We start from the raw sequence: 17,401 nt of genomic DNA on the forward strand, positions 1-17,401 counted from the left end.
ATACCTGCCGTGAGCCTCAATATTCATCGGACCACATACATCAGTATGCATGATTTCCAACAAATCTGTTGCTCGCTCCATTGTTCCGGAGAACGGAGTCTTAGTCATCTTGCCCATGAGGCATGGTTCGCAAGCATCAACTGATTCATAATCAAGTGATTCCAAAAGCCCATCAGCATGGATTTTCTTCATGCGCTTTACACCAATATGACCTAAACGGCAGTACCATAAATAAGTTGCACTATCATTATTAACTTTGCATCTTTTGGCTTCAATATTATGAAAATGTGTATCACTACGATCGAGATCCAACAAACCATTTTCGTTGGGTGTATGACCATAGAAGGTTTTATTCATGTAAACAGAATAACAATTATTCTCTAACTTACACGAATAACCGTATTGCAATAGACATGATCCAATCATATTTATGCTCAACGCAAACACTAAATAACATTTATTTTAGGTTTAACACTAATCCCAAAAGTATAGGGAGTGTGCGATGATGATCATATCAATTTTGGAACCATTTCCAATACACATCGTCACTTCACCCTTAACTAGTCTCTGTTTATTCTGCAGCTCCCATTTCGAGTTACTATTCTTAGCAACGGAATTTTTATCAAATACTGAGGGGTTGCTATAAACACTAGTAAAGTACACATCAATAACATGTATATCAAATATACATATGTTCACTTTGCCATCTTTCTTATCCGCCAATTATTTGGGGTAGTTCCGCTTCCAGTGACCAGTCCCTTTGCAGTAGAAGCACTCAGTCTCAGGCTTAGGTCCATGCTTGGGCTTCTTCACTTGAGCAGCAACTCGCTTGTCGTTCTTCTTGCCGTTTTCTTGAAACTAGTGGTCTCGTCAACCATCAACACTTGATGTTTTTCTTGATTTCTACCTTCGTCGATTTCAGCATCACGAAGAGCTTGGGAATTGTTTCCATTATCCCTTGCATATCATAGTTCATCACGAAGTTCTACTAACTTGGCGATGGTGACTAGAGAATTCTGTCAATCACTATTTATCTGGAAGATTAACTCCCACTTGATTCAAGAAATTGTAGTACCCAGGCAATCTGAGCACATGCTCACTGCTTGAGCATTCTCCTCCATCTTTTAGCTATAGAACTTGTTGGAGACTTCATATCTCTCAACTCGGGTATTTACTTGAAATATTAACTTCAACTCCTGGAACATCTCATATGGTCCATGATGTTCAAAACGTCTTTGAAGTCCCGATTCTAAGTCGTTTAAGCATGGTGCACTAAACTATCAAGTAGTCATCATATTGAGCTAACCAAACGTTCATAACATCTGCATCTGCTCCTGCAATAGGTTTGTCACCTAGCGGTGCATCAAGGACATAATTCTTCTGTGCAGCAACGAGGATAAGCCTCAGATCACGGATCCAATCCTCATCATTGCTACTAACATCCTTCAACTAAGTTTTCTCTAGGAACATATCAAAAATAAAACAGGGGAGCTAAACGCGAGCTATTGATCTATAACATAGATATGCTAATACTACCAGGACTAAGTCCATGATAAATTAAATTTCAATTAATCATATTACTTAAGAACTTCCACTTAGAAAGACATACCTCTAATCTTCTAAGTGATCACGTGATCCAAATCAACTAAACCATAACCGATCATCACGTGAAATGGAGTAGCTTTCAATGGTGAACATCAATATGTTGATCATATCTACTATATGATTCACGCTCGACCTTTCGGTCTCAGTGTTCCGAGGCCATATCTGCATATGCTAGGCTCGTCAAGTTTAACCTGAGTATTCTGCATGTGCAAAAACTGGCTTGCACCCGTTGTAGATGGACGCAGAGCTTATCACACTCGATCATCACGTGGTGTCTGGGCACGACGAACTTTGGCAACGGTGCATACTCAGGGAGAACACTTTTATCTTGAAATTTAGTGAGAGATCATCTTATAATGCTACCATCAATCAAAGCAAGATAAGATGCATAAAAGATAAACATCACATGCAATCAATATAAGTGATATGATATGGCCATCATCATCTTGTGTTTGTGATCTCCATCTCTGAAGCACCTTCATGATCACCATCATCACCGGCGCGACACCTTGATCTCCATCGTAGCATCGTTGTCATCTCGCCAATCTTATGCTTCCACTACTATCGCTACCGCTTAGTGATAAAGTAAAGCATTACAGGGCGATTGTATTGCATACAATAAAGCGACAACCATATGGCTCCTACCAGTTGCCGATAACTCGGTTACAAAACATGATCATCTCATACAATAAAATTTAGCATCATGTCTTGACCATATCACATCACAACATGCCCTGCAAAGACAAGTTAGACGTCCTCTACTTTGTGGTTGCAAGTTTTACGTGACTGCTACGGGCTTAGCAAGAACCGTTCTTACCTACGCATCAAAACCACAATGATAGTTTGTCAAGTTGATGCTGTTTTAACCTTCGCAAGGACCGGGCGTAGCCACACTTGGTTCAACTAAAGTTGGAGAAACTGACACCCGCCAGCCACCTGTGTGCAAAGCACGTTGGTAGAACCAGTCTCACGTAAGTGTACGCGTAATGTCGGTCCGGGCCGCTTCATCCAACAATACCGCCGAACCAAAGTATGACATGCTGGTAAGCAGTATGACTTATATCACCCACAACTCACTTGTGTTCTACTCGTGCATATAACATCAATGCATAAAACCTGGCTCGGATGCCACTGTTGGGGAACGTAGTAATTTCAAAAAAAATCCTACGCACACGCAAGATCATGGTGATGCATAGCAATGAGAGGGGAGAGTGTTGTCTACGTACCCTCGTAGACCGTTCGCGGAAGCGTTATATCAACACGGTTGATGTAGTCGTACGTCTTCACGATCCGACCGATCCAAGTACCGAAAGCATGGCACCTCCGAGTTCTGCACACATTCGGCTCGGTGACGTCCTCGCCTTCTCGATCCAGCAAGAGGGGCGAAGTAGTAGATGAGTTCCGGCAGCACGACGGCGTGGTGACGGTGTTGGTGAAGAACAATCTCCGCTAGGCTTCGCCTAAGCACCACGAAAACTAGGACGTAGGATAAACTAGAGGGGACGGGGTTGCCGGCACACGGCTTGGTGTTTCTTGATGTGTCTTGGGTGCTAGCCCTACCCCTCTATTTATATGTTGAGCCTTGGGGTCGAAACTTGGAGTAAAAGCCTCCACAAAGTCGGTTTCACCCGAAAGGCAAGAGTCCTTCTCGGACTAAAGGGCTAGACGCCAGGGTTCCCGGCGTCTGGACCCAGACGCCAGGGACCCTGGGGTCTGGCCCCTGGACTCCGCAAAACTTCCTTTTGCGCTTTCCAAAAACCTTGTGGGCTTTCCCCTTTGGCCCAAATAAAGTGTTCTCGTACCCAAACATTTCGGGAAACATCCGGAACCCTTTCCGGTAAATTCCGGAACCCTTCCGGTGACCAAACACTCTTATCCCATATATCAAACTTTATCTCCGGACCATTCTGGAGTTCCTCGTCATGTCCGTGATCTCATCCCGGACTCCGAATAACATTCGGTCATCAACATACATAACTCATATAGTACTATATCGTCAACGAACGTTAAGCGTGCGGACCCTACGGGTTCGAGAACTATGTAGACATGACCGAGACACCTCTCTGGTCAATAACCAATAGCGGGACCTCGATGCCCATATTGGCTCCTACATATTCTACGAAGATCTTTATCGGTCAAACCGCATAACAACATACGTTGTTCCCTTTGTCATCGGTATGTTACTTGCCCGAGATTTGATCGTCGGTATCTCAATACCTAGTTCAATCTCGTTACCGGCAAGTCTCTTTACTCGTTCCGTAATACATCATCCCGCAACTAACTCATTAGTTGCAATGCTTGCAAGGCTTGTAGTGATGTGCATTACCGAGTGGGCCCAGAGATACCTCTCCGACAATCGGAGTGACAAATCCTAATCTCGAAATACGCCAACCCAACAAGTACCTTTGGAGACACCTGTAGAGCACCTTTATAATCACCCAGTTACGTTGTGACGTTTGGTGGCACACAAAGTGTTCCTCCGGTAAGCGGGAGTTGCATAATCTCATAGTCATAGGAACATGTATAAGTCATGAAGAAAGCAATAGCAACAAACTAAACGATCAAGTGCTAAGCTAACAGAATGGGTCAACTCAATCACATCATTCTCCTAATGATGTGATCTCATTAATCAAATGACAACTCATCTTTATGGTTAGGAAACTTAACCATCTTTGATCAACGAGCTAGTCAAGTAGAGGCATACTAGTGACACTCTGTTTGTCTATGTATTCACACATGTATTATGTTTCCGGTTAATACAATTCTAGCATGAATAATAAACATTTATCATGAAATAAGGAAATAAATAATAACTTTATTATTGCCTCTAGGGCATATTTCCTTCAGGTGGGTGCCAACTGTCGTGGATTTAACACGACAGATGCCCTAGTGAAGGGACTTAGGTGTGAAGCCATCGCAACTAGGTTAGCTTGAAGGGGTTGAATGGGACAAAGGACACAAGGAGTTTACCCAGGTTCGGCCCCTCATAATGAGGTAAAAGCCTACGTCCTGCTTTTAGTTGTGTTGCTTGAATCTCGATTACAAGGGAGTGAATATGCTTGACCTTGTTCTCGATCTCTTGTTTCTTGAGTTAACCCACCACCGGGTTTCACCTTCATATACACAGGTTGAGACCCAAAGGCTTACAGAGTCCCAGCCGGCTCATACCACGTGACCGGCTCGGTTTGTAACTAATCATGCCTTACAAGGCAAGTCATCATATGGCGGTTCATAGGCCCGGGTCTTGGGCCTTCACCAGGCCTGCTTCCATGAGCCGCTGTCTTCATACTTCCCCTTGGGCCTCCTTGGACCTTCTTCATATTAAACCGCCAACCGTGTAACCCGGCCCCTCCTGGGCGGGTCACACCTTGGAGCTATATCCCCAACACACACTTGGCACAAAACTTAATGATCTCCAATTTAAGCTAAGTTGCCTTCATGTTTTTGGCGGCTCATCATTGTAATTGCAAATCGCTAGTTTTAGGCATTACTCTGTTATTAAGCCGGCTCACCAGTTCTGGCGGCTCATTCTTCCTTTAATGATTATGTCGTCTTTCATAGTCTTCCAGGCAAGTTGTCGTTTCATCAATGACCCGCCATTTATATTTTTGCAGTTCTTAGCCCTTTTTAGGCGGCTCAGTATGTCAAAAATCACAGTTTGCAACTAGGTGCCTTCCCAAGTTTCCCAGCTCGTGCTCAACGATTATAAAGAACAAGGCCTTCTACTAGCTCAACAAGAGATTGGCTGGCGAGCTGCCCAAGGAGACAATGTTCCCCAACCTGGTGAAGGAGAAGTCGTGGTCTTTACAGACCATCTCCTTACAGTCTTCTCTCTGCTCGGGTCAAAATTCTTCTGGGACTTCTTAAATTTCTTCAACCTTCATCCTCAAGATCTTGCCCCAAATTCCATATCCAACCCGTGCCAATTTCAAGTCTTATGTGAGGCATATCTGCAAATGGAGGCCACTGTTCCTCTCTTTAAGGAATTTTCCTACATAAACCGTAGACAGAGTTTGCTCATGGCCCCAGCCTAGAACTTGGCAGGGTGTCGATTCAGAGGTGGAGAGATGGTTCCTTTCCTCTAGTCACTTTACCAAGGTATCCTGAAGGATGGATCAAGACTTGGTTCTATTGCAAGAACACAACTCCAGCTGATGAGAACCCCCTACCGGGTTACAAATCTCATCGTCTTCCTATTGATTTTGACCTCCCTAGTCGGGTTACTCCAGAAGAGCATGCTCAAGCCGCCCCTGTATATCCAAAACTCAAGGCCTTATTGGCCAATGGTTTAACGGAAGTTGACATAACCCGGTGCTGGGTTACTTGCAGAATCCTACCCTTGAATCATCGGCCTGGCTTAATGTGCAATTATTCAGGCGACTCAAAACGCGTTCAATAGTCCAATTTTGTTGACTTAGAAGCTGATGAAATAAACAAGATTGTAAAAAACTGCTTGAGGAGCCTTAGGAAAACTGTAACAAGACGGAGTTGCAACCGTTCTTCAAACTTAATCCGGCCCCTCTAGTAAGTATACCTTTTTGTCCGGCTTATCAATCCTTACTTATCCAGTACGTTGCTTAGTAACCTTATTCAACTATGCAGGCCGACTTTCCTTTTGGAATAAGAAGAGGAAAACTCAGGCGGCCAAGACTAAACCTGCACCGGCTCAAAGAAGGAATAAACCTGCTGCTATCCATGAGCCGGTAGTAAGGGTGAGTCATCAGCAGCTAACAATCAGTCGGAGGAATAACTTGACTCCCTTGGCCGTCTTTATATTGAACTTACTGGCGCTTCTTATTCTTAGGGTGATGCTGCAATAAGCAGGGCTGATGATGCTGAGGTAATTTCCCTCTCTTCTGGCTCAGAACCTTGTCTCTAAAGAAAACAAGGCGGCTTGTTCAGAAAGTAAGATTTTCTCATCTGGATGCTCATTCGGATCCAAACTTTATTTTGAAGAAAACCCAGCACGAATCAAGATGCCAACTCAGAGCGGCTCTAGAGAGCTGCAGGCCAGCTTATCCCATGAACCATCCGCCCGCAAGCGATAGAACGAGGTGCCTCATAGTCCAACTCCTTCTCTTCCATGAGCCGGCCTTATCAGGTAGCCTCTTAATCCCTCTGATTCCAATTATCAAGAGTCGCCGCCATCCTTAGGGGATTCATCCGCTACTCAACTTCCGGCTTTGATTATAAACCTCGGGTAAACAATTTTATCAACTGTTAGCAGCTGATTATGACCCCTATTGTGTGTTCTTTGAATAAGTTGTCTTGATCACAGGGCCAAAGCTAAAGCCAAGAAGAGAAAGGTTGGCGAGTCATCAACCACTGTTGAGATCCCTAAGTCAGAGAACCAAACTTTGGAGACCCCTGAAGCTCACACTGAGAACCTCAAGGACCACTGTGATGATCCAGTTGAGCCACCCCAGCAAAGTGAACCAGCCGGTACTAAGGCAATGGATGCTGAGGCTAACCCGGCGGATGATCTTAACCCGCCAAGCCCAGCTCCTGCCTTGAGCCCCGCCAAGGCGGCTGAAGATGTTCCTCCTCATAAAAAGAACCATGATGAAGTTACAATTACTGGGGAGGCTTACAAAGCTCCAGAAGTCACCAGTGTGCTTACCAAGCTCACAACTAAAGATGAGACACCCTTGTCTGAGAAGGGGAAAAACAAACTTGAGCTGCCAAACTATGAAGATTTTAGCGCGGATGAGCTGCACGCCGGCTATTTGAGCCGCCTTCTACGAGCCGGGACATGGAAGCGAGTCTTGTTAACGTGATGAAGAAAAAAATATGAGGTATGCTCAAACTTCTTCCAGTATTACATACATCCTTATGTAGCCTCCAAGCCTTAAACATAGGAAAATTTTGAGTGTGCTTAAGACATCGATGTACAATCTGGAAATCTTGCAATATAGCCCCCAAGGGTCGGGTTATCATACTGATGATAAGCCTGTTCTTCAAATATATATCTTTAAAAGAAAAATCAGGTAGTCCCCAAGGGCCGGCTTATCTTCCACTGGTACAACAAGGTGCTATACACATGGTTTTTAACCCCTTTCCGCGGTGGCATTTGGAACCGTCGCCAAGTGAGTGTGGGCGATAGGGGGTCCTTCCCACATGACCCAGAAACCCTCGGGGATAGGCCCTCCGGTCACACACGTTGGGCAAAATGAGATCATGTGCAACTGGCGAACGATCAAATACAATTATAAAGGCCCAATCGGTTCCGGTTGTAAGTACATCCCACATAGTCAGTCCCAGACAAATGTTCTGTTTGTTATGTACATTCCACATAGTCAATATAAGGAATATGTTTCCATTCTTATATACATCCCACATAGTCAATCCAAGAAGTATGTTTCCGTTAGTATGTACATCCCACACAGTCAATCCAGGGAAAACGTTTCCGTTCGTATATACATCCCATACGATTTTATGTATAGCCTCATGTGTGATAGGTGTAACTATCACACACGCTCTGCCCCGGTTAACCGTTTGCTTTTATTAAACTACATCACACACGATTTGATGAAGAAGACTATACGACATTGGGCTATCCATCACAACCGCTTTTACTACTAGAATCGTTTACAAAGTACCATGACCCATTTAGCAGGTATATTAGTTTACAATTAATAATTCCAGTATTACGCAAATTCACATTTCATATCGAATAGCTGTTTGCCAATTTCATTTCAGGAACATAAATATATTTTAACATCACACTATGATAGCTACCTGAAAACAACATAGTACAACATATAACTAGTTCACCTTCATAAGAACAATATTAGAACAATATATTCATTTCCCTAATTGAGATAATCCAGGCTCGTCTTATCCACCTCTGCTTTCAGTTTAGTAAGAACCTATTTTGCACTGACCAACTGGGAAAGTGCCTCCTCCTTCGCCAACACCATCTTTGCAAAGTCTAATTTAAAAAATTTGAGCTCATTCTCCATCTTCCTCTTTTTTCCCGCATCTTGAAATATTCTTCAGCATTGACAACAGTTTCTCTAAGCCTACCTCTGTTCTCTTCCTCATACATGCTCCAGAGCTTTGCTAGGCACATCTTCAAAGACTGTGGCCACTCTTGATCAACCCACTCCAGGTAAGAACACTTCTGTTCTTCCTATAATATTTAAAACTAGATCAGTAACAATAGTAGGGGAAATGGGTTTCTAGCAACATAGAAAATCACCAAATACGTATTTTGAAAAACTGAAGAAACGGGTTAATTATGACATATCTTCTCAAAAAGATCGATGTGCAAATGAATTAATTGCTACTGAGACAACAACCAAATTCTAAAACATCAGAAACTATAATTAACTACAAAAACGCTACAAGTTCTTAGTAATGTACTATAAATAACAAATTGAACATTTTATGAGGAAGCTAAATATAACTGCAATAGCATAGCGACAATGTTTGGATGACATCAAATTGATACTAACAGGTGTATACATGCACAAATTTAGTAACATAGAACCAATAGCACTAAGGCCAACCACTATGTATGCCAAAACCGGTGTCAAGACAACTTTTGCTACATTTGGCACCGGTGCCCTGCACTGGTGAGCCAATGCAGGGGGGAAATCAGGGAACCGGACTTCGGTGCACCTAGTTGCTCTGATGCCTAGTTCCTTCATGCCATAGAGATTTAGTATTTTACTGCTTGGCTACTCGGATGTGTGGACCAAAGTTGGCTGCACAAACTACTGAGGCGGTGCCAAATAATTTTCTAATAGCACCATTGATGAGATGGCAACATTTTTAGATACTAGGTACAAACTGTGACACTGTCTTAACATCCAGAATAACATAGCATGGTGACATTGTCTGAATCACATCTAACAAATGATTTGTAACAATGAAAGTGGAGCTAAGCTTCTCTGCACATGCCAAACACTTCCTCCCACTGTCCATAGATTCAAATGCAACTAACTTCAGCATGGAGATTGATGGTGACAACGAGCAAGCAGATCTTCAGCCACCCCGCTCCATTTGTAGCAACTGATGGTCCTAGGGAGCTACTAGAGGAAGAAATGACTTAAATCGACTGCCTGGTTCAAATCCTTCATTCCAAGTCATAACCTGAGAGAGAGAAGAGAGGCATACCCAGGTGGTGAAAGAGTCGGAGGAGGAGGAGGAACTGCTGGAGAGGTCATTTAAGAAGTCCATGGCGACACCAACGGTAGGATGCGTGACAGCGAGAGCGAGGAAGCGACTATAGCTTCGGAAGGAAGGAGGAAACAGGGGAAATGTGACTTGTGGTCAGGAAGAAAAGGCGGTGGGGAGGGGGCAGGGGTATATATTTCGACGGTAGGCCAAAACTTTCTAAATGTGGAGGGAAACTTTGCGCACGTTGCCGCCGGACACCATTCACTTTGAACGATTGTGTGCATCGCAAACGATTCTTCTGCTTTACGCACATGGGATGAGTTTGATAATTAAAAATTTTGGTGGATATTTCCCGGGGTACTGTCCTCATCCACGTCATTGCAAAATTTAACATCGCTTGCTAATTTGGGCACACAAAAGAGCGTACAACACACAGACTACACTTACTGAATCGAGCAGTTTTAGTAATTAAATAGAGCCAGTTGACCTAAACATCGCTCTAACAAAAGAACACCATTAAAGACCAGGCCTAAGTACGCATAATTTTAAAAAACTTGCTGCTGCGCTGGCCTATGCATAGCCGGTGTGAGATGAGACGTCGATGACTTGTCCTGGCGACATGCCGCCATTGGTGGACTCCGTGACGCCCCTACTGAAGTCGACCGTGTCCTCGGGGCCGCCCTCAAGGTTGTAGTACTCGTAGTAGTGGTTGTGCCAGAGCTCGCGTTGGTACTCCACCGCTGATACCTCGATGGATAAAGTCTTCTCTACCTCGACCTTGGCCACGCGCAACTCCTCCTCTCGGCGCTCCTCGATCTCCGCCGCCTCCTGCATCTCCAGCTCCCGCTTGGCGGTCTCATGAGGAAGCAGGTGCTCCATGGCCACTGCCGCCATTTCAGACGTGGGTTGCATGCTGGATTCTGAGGTGGCCTGGAATATCTGGACATGTGTGTCCTTGATCTTGGCGTGGATGGCCTCTACCCGGGCCAGGGCGACATCGGCAGCACGGACTGCAACTCAAGCACTCTCGGCGTTTGCAGCCGTCGTCGCAGCAACTGCTGCAGCCATCTCGGCTGCTGTAGCTGCCTAGTTGGCTGCCGCAGACGCCCTCTCGGCGGATGCGGTCGTGCTCAATGCAGATGCGGCGGCACTCTCGGTGTAGGCGGTCGCTCTCTCGGCGCAGGCGGCGGCGCTCGGGGAGGACGCGGCCACTGTACGGGCCCTCACGAAGCATTTCCATGATGTCACCTTTGCAAGAATGGGTTGCGGGAATGGGGATCGGGATTCATGGATTCGAGGGTTGCCGGCACTAGAGAAGACGAGCCGGCGAAGCTTAAGGAGGAAGACTTAAATAGATCCATGAACTTTCATTGCAAATGGTTCCTACAAAAAACAGTGTGTGATGTTCTTGGTATTTTTTTAATAGCTGTGAAAGACGAATTTGGAGTAAAATGGCAACAGATGGTGTTTAAAATGTACAAGAATTTTTTTAGTACTAATTCAACTATTATGTCAAAATTTGGAAAATTTCAGGGGTCATTTGACCTTTTAAGACATTTAAGTGATTTTCTAGCCATTTAATGACCGTAATTCAAATTTGAACTACATGTACATGCAATAGCTAATCATAACGGTTTGAAAAGTCATATTTGTGTACTTGTGTGCGAGTTAATTCCATGTGCAGTAAATTGGAGGGAATTTTCAAACATATTGGTGTCACGGCTTGGACACATGCATGGAGTGCCATGGCATTTAAATTCCAAAAAATTAAAAAAAAGATCAGAAACACATGAAACCTTGCTTCATGTAATGTCATGCCACCAAGATGATAAAAAAGGGCAGCCCGGTGCATGTAGCTCCCACTTGCGCAGGGTCCGGGGAAGGGTCTGACCACTTTGGGTCTATAGTACGCAGCCTTTCCCTACATTTCTGCAAGAGGCTGTTTCTAGGACATGGACCCGTGACCTCATGGTCACAAGGCAGCAGCTTTACCACTACGCCAAGGCTCCCCTACCATGCCACCAAGAAGATGTGGTAAAAAAATTGGCATGTTTGACAAAAGTTTGGACACACACCCCTCACAAACCAAAGCAACTCACTAGAAGGCTCGTGGTTCCGAGAGGGATCAATGCATGTTTGATGACGAACGGGAGATAGCTTCCTCTTATGGCCTTCAAATTTTTTTCTAAAATTAAAAAATGATCAGAAACACATGAAACCTTGCTTGATGTAATGTCATGTGATACGTCTCCAATGTATCTATAATTTTTTATTGTTCCATGCTATTGTATTACCTATTTTGGATGTTTTATATCCATTAATATGCTATTTATATTATCTTTGGCACTAACCTATTGACCTATAGCCCAGTGCCAGTTTCTGTTTTTTCCTTGTTTTTGTGTTTTACAGAAAAGGAATATCAAATGGAGTCCAGACGGAATAAAACTTTTGGGATGATTTTTCTTGAACCACAAGACACCCGTAGGACTTGGAGAGGGGGTCAGGGGAGTCCCGAGGGGCCCACAAGCCCTTAGGGCGCTCCCTAGGGGGGCTGTCTTGTGGACACCTCGGGAGTCCCCCAATCCTAATCTTTGCTCCATAAATACCCAAATATTCCCCCAACATCAGAGGCATCCACAAAAATACTTTTCCGCCGCCTCAACCTTCTGTTCTAGTAAGATCCCATCTTGGGGCCTTTTTCGGTGATCTACTGGAGGGGGATTCAATCACGGAGGACTTCTACATCAACCCTGTTACCCTTCCGATGGTGTGTGAGTAGTTTACCACCAACCTATGGGTCCATAGCCAGTAGCTAGATGGCTTCTTCTCTCTCTCTTTGATCTTCAATACAATGTTCTCCTCGATGTTCTTGGAGATCTATTCAATGTAATACTTTTTGCGGTGTGTTTGTTGAGATCCGATGAATTGTGGATTTATGATCAGATTATTTATGAATATTATTTGAGTCTTCTCTGAACTCTTTTATGCATGATTAAAATATCTTTCTGTTTCTCTTAGAACTATCGATTTGGTTTGGCCAACTAGATTGTTTTTTTGCAATGGGAGAGGTGCTTAGTTTTGGGTTCAATCTTGCGGTGTCCTCACCCAGTGACATAGTAGGGATAGCGAGGCACGTATGGTATTGTTTCCATCAAGGTAAAAATATGAGGTTTTCATCGTATTGCTTGAGTTTATCCCTCTACATCATGTCATCTTGCTTAAGGCGTTACTCCGTTCTTATGAACTTAATACTCTATATGCATGCTAGATAGCGGTCGATGTGTGGAGTAATAGTAGTAGATGCAGGAAGGATTCGGTCTACTTGTCACGGACGTGATGCCCATATTCATGATCATTGCCTCAGATATCGTCACAACTTTGCGCTTTTCTATCAATTTCTAAACAGTAATTTGTCTACCCACCGCATGCTTTCTTCTAGAGAGAAGCCTCTAGTGAAACCTTTGGCCCTCGGGTCTATTTTCCATCATATATTTTCAGATCTACAAACCAAAAAAACGAAAAGACCTTGCTAAAATTTCTTTACTTTTATTTTGTTTTACGTTTTAGTAATCTTTTATATCTATGTCTATCAGATCTCATCCTTGCAAGTGACTGTGAAGGGATTGACAACCCCTTTATCGCGTTGGGTGCATGTGTTTGATTGTTTGTGTAGGTGCATAGATTGGAGACTTGCGTGTGCCTCCTAATGGATTGATACCTTGGTTCTCAAACTAAGGGAAATACTTATCTCTACTTTGCTGCATCACCCTTTCCTCTTCAAGGGAAAAAACCAACGCAAGCTCAAGAAGTAGCATCATGCCAGCAAGATGATGTGGTAAAAAATTTAGCATGTTTGATGAAAGTTTAGACACACACCCCTCACAAACCGGATCAACTCACTCGAAAGCTCATGGCTCCGAGAGGGAACAATGCATGTTTGATGACGAACAGGAGATAGCTTCCTCTTATGGCCTTCAAATTTTTTCTACAATTAAAAAATGATCAGAAACACATGAAACCTTGCTTGATGTAATGTCATGTGATACGTCTCCAATGTATCTATAATTTTTGATTGTTCCATGCTATTATATTACCTATTTTGGATGTTTTATATCCATTAATATGCTATTTTTAAACCTTGATTGATGTTTTATATTACCTATTAACCTATAGCCTAGTGCTAGTTTTTGTTTTTTCCTTGTTTTTGAGTTTTACAGAAAAGGAATATCAAACGGAGTCCAAACGGAATAAAACTTTTGGGATGATTTTTATTGAACCACAAGACACCCGTAGGACTTGGAGAGGGGGTCAGAGGAGTCCCAAGAGGCCCACAAGCCCTCATGGCGCTCCCTAAGGGGGGGGTGCTGTCTTATGGATACCTTGGGAGGCCCCCTAATCCTAAGCTTTGCTCCATAAATACCCAAATATTCCCCCAACATCAGAGGCATCCACAAAAATGTTAGAAATATGCCCTAGAGGCAATAATAAAATGGTTATTATTATATTTCCTTGTTCATGATAATTGTCTATTGTTCATGCTATAATTGTATTAACTGGAAACTGTAATACATGTGTGAATACATAGATCGTAATATGTCCCTAGTAAGCCTCTAGTTGACTAGCTCGTTGATTAATAGATGGTCATGGTTTCCTGACCATGGACATTGGATATCATTGATAATGGGATCACATCATTAGGAGAATGATGTGATGGACAAGACCAAATCTTAAGCGTAGCACAAGATCATGTAGTTCGTTTGCTAAAGCTTTTCTAATGTCAAGTATCATTTCCTTAGACCATGTGATTGTGCAAATCCCGGATACCGTAGGAATGCTTTGGGTGTACCAAACGTCACAACATAACTGGGTGGCTATAAAGATGCATTACAGGTATCTCCGAAAGTGTCTGTTGGGTTGGCACGAATCGAGACTGGGATTTGTCACTCCGTATGACGGAGAGGTATCTCTGGGCCCACTCGGTAATGCATCATCATAATGAGCTCAGTGTGACTAAGGAGTTGGTCACGGGATCATGCGTTACAGAAGGAGTAAAGAGACTTGCCGGTAATGAGATTGAACGAGGTATGGGGATACTGACGATCGAATCTCAGGCAAGTAACATACCGATAGACAAAGGGAATTGTATACGGGATTGATTGAATCCCCGACATCGTGGTTCATCTAATGAGATCATCATGGAACATGTGGGAGCCAATATGGATATCCAGATCCCGCTATTGGTTATTGGCCGGAGAGATGTCTCGGTCATGTCTGCATGGTTCCCGAACCCATAGGGTCTACACACTTAAGGTTCGGTGACGCTAGAGTTGTTATGGGAAATAGTATGTGGTTACCAAAGGTTGTTCGGAGTCCCGGATGAGATCCTGGACGTGACGAGGAGTTCCGGAATGGTTCGGAGGTGAAGATCTATATATTGGACGAAGGGTATTGGAGTCCGGAATTGTTCCGGGGGTACCGGGTGACGACCAGCGTGTCCGAAAGGGGTTTCGAAGGCCCCGACAAGCGTTGGGGGGCTTATGGGCCAAGGGGAGGGGGCCCATCAGCCCACTAAGGGGCTGAGCGCCCCTCCCACCCCATCTCACATAACTTGGAGTGGTGGGGGCGCCTCCCCTAGGGCAGCCACCCCTCCCAGCTTGGGGGGCAAGTTTCCTAGGGGTGGGGGCGCCCAAACCCATCTAGGGTTTTCCCTGTGGACGCCGCCCCTCCCCTAGGGAACCCTAGGGCGCCTCCTCCACCCCCCTCCCCCTATATATAGTGAGGGAGAGAGAGGGCAGCCGCACCCTTCCCCTGGCGCAGCCCCTCCCCCTCTCCCACACCTCATCCTCCTCCGTAGCGCTTGGTGAAGCCCTGCCGGAGAACCACGAGCTCCATCACCACCACGCCGTCGTGCTGTCGGAGTTCTCCCTCAACTTCTCATCTCCTTTGTGGATCAAGAAGGAGGAGACGTCCCCGGGCTGTACGTGTGTTGAACGCGGAGGCGCCGTTGTTCGGCGCTTAGATCGGAATCGACCGCGATCTGAATCGATGCGTGTACGACTCCACCAACCGCGTTCTTGTAACGCTTCCACTTAGCGATCTTCAAGGGTATGAAGATGCACTCCCTCTCTCTCTCGTTGCTAGTATCTCCTAGATTGATCTTGGTGACACGTAGGATTTCTTTTGAATTATGGCTACGTTCCCCAACAGTGGCATCATGAGCTAGGTCTATGCGTAGATTCTATGCACGAGTAGAACACAAAGCAGTTGTGGGCGATGATTTGTTCTATTTGCTTACCGTTACTTGTCTTATCTTGATCCGGCGGCATTGTGGGATGAAGCGGCCCGGACCGACCTTACACGTACGCTTACGTGAGACTGGTTCAACCGACTGACATGCACTTGATGCATAAGGTGGCTGGTGGGTGTCTGTCTCTCCCACTTTAGTCGGATCGAATTCAATGAAAAGGGTCCTTATGAAGGGTAAATAGCAATTGGCATATCACCATTGTGGTTTTGCGTAGGTAAGAAATGTTCTTGCTAGAAACACATAGCAGCCACGTAAAACATGCAACAACAATTAGAGGACATCTAACTTATTTTTGCAGGGTATGCTATGTGATGTGATATGGCCAAAAGGATGTGATGAATGATATATGTGATGTATGATATTGATCATGTCCTTGTAATAGGAATCACGACTTGCATGTCGATGAGTATGACAACCGGCAGGAGCCATAGGAGTTGTCTTAATTTATTTATGACATGCGTGTCGATGAAAACGCCATGTAATTACTTTACTTTATTGCTAACCGGTAGCCATAGTAGTAGAAGTAATAGTTGGTGAGGCAACTTCATGAAGACACGATGATGAAGATCATGGTGTCATGCCGGTGGCGATGGTGTTCATGCCGCGCCTCGAAGATGGAGATCAAAGGCGCAAGATGATATTGGCCATATCATGTCACTTTATGATTTGCATGTGATGTTTGTCATGTTTACATCTTATTTTCTTAGAATGACGGTAGCATAAATAAGATGATCCCTCACTAAAATTTCAAGAAAGTGTTCCCCCTAACTGTGCACCGTTGCGAAGGTTCGTTGTTTCGAAGCACCACGTGATGATTGGGTGTGATAGATTTTAACATTCAAATACAATGGGTGTAAGCCAGATTTACACATGCAAAACACTTAGGTTGACTTGACGAGCCTAGCATGTACAGACATGGCCTTGGAACACAAGAGACCGAAAGATCGAACATGAGTCGTATAGTAGATACGATCAACATGGAGATGTTCACCGTTGATGACTAGTCCGTCTCACGTGATGATCGGACATGGCCTAGTCGATTCGGATCATGTATCACTTAGATGACTAGAGGGATGTCTATCTGAGTGGGAGTTCATTGAATAATTTGATTAGATGAACTTAATTATCATGAACACAGTCTAAATTGTCTTTGCAAATTATGTTGTGGATTAATAGCTCGCGCTTTAGCTCTTTGTTTTAATACTTTCCTAGAGAAAGACTAAGTTGAAAGATATTGTAAGCAATTGTGCAGACTAGGGTCGTAGTCTGAGGATTGTCCTCACTGCTACACAGAAGGCTTCTGTCCTTGATGCACCGCTCGGTGTGCCAACCCCTCTGGCGTCGTCTGTGGATGTTGTGAACATC

This window comes from Triticum dicoccoides, chromosome 4A (genome assembly GCF_002162155.2).
Source record: "Triticum dicoccoides isolate Atlit2015 ecotype Zavitan chromosome 4A, WEW_v2.0, whole genome shotgun sequence".
Lineage (NCBI taxonomy): Eukaryota > Viridiplantae > Streptophyta > Magnoliopsida > Poales > Poaceae > Triticum > Triticum dicoccoides.